The 3,802-nt window shown below is 35.7% G+C and overlaps 1 non-coding gene across 1 annotated transcript; it reads right to left on the bottom strand.

Annotated features, from left to right (window-relative positions):
* Nucleotides 1–2,388: 2,388 nt before the first annotated feature.
* On the bottom strand, nt 2,389–2,495 carry LOC111815608. The gene has a single exon (XR_002820283.1). It is a non-coding gene; the product is annotated as a U6 spliceosomal RNA (small nuclear RNA).
* Nucleotides 2,496–3,802: the final 1,307 nt, after the last annotated feature.

The following is a 3,802-nucleotide window of genomic DNA, read 5'->3' on the forward strand; positions in this document are numbered from 1 at the left end:
CTCTGAATTTGACCATTGAAAAGGTCACCCAAGCAAACAGTCAGCTACTTGGTTATAAAAATGATTGTTGGCACATCCTATATATCTAAATTGAATAATGGTACCAAATACAATGATAGATGAGATTGAAGCTGTGTATCATCCATTATCATGTGTAATCAATAAACGATTTAATTCTCTTGAATGGAATGACAACTGTAAAAAAAAAATAAAATAAAATAAAATAAAATAAAAAGGTCTCATAATCTTGCGTAAGAATCATAGAATTTATATGAATGTAACATAATTTCAGAAAGTATTAATGCAACTATTTATGCACACCACAAGAATTATTAAAATGAGAAATGAGATATATTACACTGTGTAACATGTTTTCAGGGGAAGGGATGTACTTTTACTTTTAATTATCCATTTTACAGACACAGAATTTTAGCAAGATATCATAAAGGTTTTGAATTGAATAGGTGATAATGGGAGTTTGATGTAAAAGACCTCAGCGTAGGGTTTCTGGATACGCAGTCTGAGCATTAGTTACCCAGTCTGGATGTCCTAAGATATCCTCCAGAATGTCTCTACTGAAAAATAAATCATCTATGAAAATCCAGACTTTTCCCATCAACATGCAGGTCTGTGCTGCAATGTACAACTTCTCCAATCATGACAGACAATGGTCTTGAAAAATTACGTTTCCTACTGGCTTCACAGCAACCTGAGGTTGGGGAGGTATCCTCTCTGATGTCTAAACAATAAAGAAATAACCTGAAGATACATCTTTGGAATATGCTTCTGTCCTTAAGTGACAGATATCTGGATGAGAATCAGTTATTTTCATACTTGTAACACAATTATTTGGCCAGACAGACAGACATCCCATCTAATGGGGGAAAAGAATACATTCTAAAATGCCTACTACATGGGAAATAAACACAGCATTGTGGAACAAAGATGTAAAACAGCATTATTATAAATCTCATAGCTACCATACCTGGACCCCCAAATACAAATCAGACTACTTAAAACTCATGTTTGAGCTACAAGCATAAGTTTTAAGAGGTATTTAAGTGACTTGAGATTAACATAAATACATATGACCAAAACAAAGGTTATTTTAGCCTTATTTGTGTTTCTCCACATCACAAGGGGTGAACAGCGGGAATTTTATTATTATCATTATTAATTTGTTTTAATGTATTTGGTTGTTACAGGATCTCACTATGCAGCTCAGACTCATGGTGATCCTCCTGTTTTCAGCCTCCCCAGCCTTGGGATTATAGGCATGCACCACTACGCTTGGACTCTGGCTGGCTCATCCCACCCTAGTGGTGGGGTTGGTAAAGAATATGGTGCCTGGGATGGAACCACAGTCCCTGTGCTTTCCTAAGCAAGCACTTTAGTCCACTGAGCTATCTCGCTGGCCCAGAGATTTTATTTTATAACTTTAAGAGCATCTAAATGAAGGTTTCACATAACATGAAATTCATTCAGTATAAAATATTAACAAATAATGCATTTCAGGAACATAAATATATTCATACCTATAGTTAATACTTTATTTATTACAGAACTTTATTCAAAGCCAAATATCCTATTTCTCTTGGATGGGGTTGTCTCGTGAAGGAATCAGTAGACCTTGGACATGGGAAGATAAATCAACACCCCTTCTCAAAATGTAAGTCTCTAAAACAGGATAAGAGCTAATAACTTCTACAGCTATAAATTCTGCTTTAGAGACCTACAGAAACATAGGTAAAATATGTGTATTATACATACACATGTATAAAGGGATTATAGGCATGCACCACTACACTTGGACTCTGGCTGGCTAGTTGTGCACATTCATACATATACAGTTCCGAAGGATATAAACTCAGCTACAGAGATGAGGACATACAGACAAAAAACTTTTTCAACTTTATTTCTATACATGAGTTCCTGGTACGGTTCTCTTCAGGACTATATAGGGCACTGATGTCTGGTCTTTACAACAAAGAAATAGATCAACCTAATTCTTTTTTTTCCCCATAATTTTATTGATAAACAAATAGCAATGAGACAGTTTCAAACCAAATTGGTAGGACAGTTTCAATAATTTACACATTGCATACATTCTTCTTAGCGGTTAATTGCTGTACAAGATGCAGACATGATATCCTATTTACAAACACCATTAGAACAAATCTCTCTATTCATTAAGAGAATGTAACTATATATCTATCCTAACCACCTTGAATACACAGATACATTATGGACATTCATCTATATGCCCTTTTTTTGTTAAGTTCCGTTATTTGAATATTATAGGTGAGTAAACTCAGTAAAATATTCTAAAAGAGTCCAGTAGCCCATAATAGTACTGGGTCTTCTGTTTCACTGGCAATGTCAGAAATTAAAAATATGGAACGCTTCACGAATTTGCATGTCATCCTCACGCAGGGGCCATGTTAATCTTCTCTGTATCATTCCAACTTTAGTGTATGTGCTGCCGAAGCGAGCACTATCAACCTAATTCTGATTGTTATGTTTTATTATGTCAACAGTAGTGAATATATATTTTACATTTACTTGCTTTTATTTTTAAGTGCTTGGAAAGAGTCAGAGACTGGAAACTGTGGAAGTCTAACATCAAAAAAGATGATTGCTTCTGTGTGTTCCAGATTACAACCCTTTATTTGTGAAAAAAAAAAAATGTTTGTCTTGCTACCATGTAATGTGAACAACATCGACAGAACAATCAGTACATTTTCCTTATGAAAATCTAGCTTCTTGGGAGCTTTTTCGTGAGATGTATCTGAATGCTACCCACTGCTTGACATGAAAGGAGACTGATTAGACTGATGTGTGGCAAGTTCACTAATTCTGCTCCTTTCTCACGAAGATGGCCTAATCACAGCTTAGCGTGTACTTAGGTGAAGTAAAAGCTCACGAGCTCTTCTGATGAGAACCTAGGGCCTTGGTTCTGTCTGCAACTCACATAAACTTGGAGATCTTCTGCAGACTTTCAGGGCTATCATGCCCACTTGTTTAGGAAATAATGAAATAATCATTAAGACCATAATTCTGTGTGAAGTGTTCTGAATTAGTCTATGATCCATTACATTCTCAGAGACAGTACTGAAGAAATAGAAATGCATCTTGAATCAAGTATAAAACTCCAACCTGGGCCACACCCAATACTTCTGTACTCCTTGGCAAATCCAAACTCTGACTTTCAATTTCCTCATCAGTAAATATCTTCCAGGTTGCTTTCTGAAGTAACTGCACCATGCTGTGTGCCCACCAGTGATAGAGAAAAGTTCCCTTTGCTCCCATCCTTTTAACATTTAGGACTGTCAACTGATAAAACTATTCAATAAGGGTGTTTGATACTCATAATTTAAATTTGTATTTCTCTGTGAGTAAACTATGTAATTTTTCATCTCGACACACATCTCGTAGGATAAGATATATATTTAAATTGTGTGCCAGCATTTCATTAGGTTGTTTGTTTTATTAATGTTGTGTTATGAGGGCTCTTTACATATTCTGTGTACAAGGACCAATCATATTTTGTCAACAGTGAGCCATACATCAACAGCCAAGAATGAAAGCTTACAACATTGAAGCAATTTTGCACCAAGAGAATTTTACTTAGGCTTCTCAGCAATTGCACCTTACTACTGAAACTCAGCAGATACACTTGGATCAAGAGTAGAGTCTGAGGGCAATGGAGAGGCCAAAGACACTGAACATAGCAATAAAACAAAATACAGATCACACAATGTACCATTTTTCAGGACCCTCCTTGTAAAGAAAACCTCAATAT

This window comes from Octodon degus, unplaced genomic scaffold (genome assembly GCF_000260255.1).
Source record: "Octodon degus isolate 3935 unplaced genomic scaffold, OctDeg1.0 scaffold00018, whole genome shotgun sequence".
Classification (NCBI taxonomy): Eukaryota; Metazoa; Chordata; class Mammalia; order Rodentia; family Octodontidae; genus Octodon; species Octodon degus.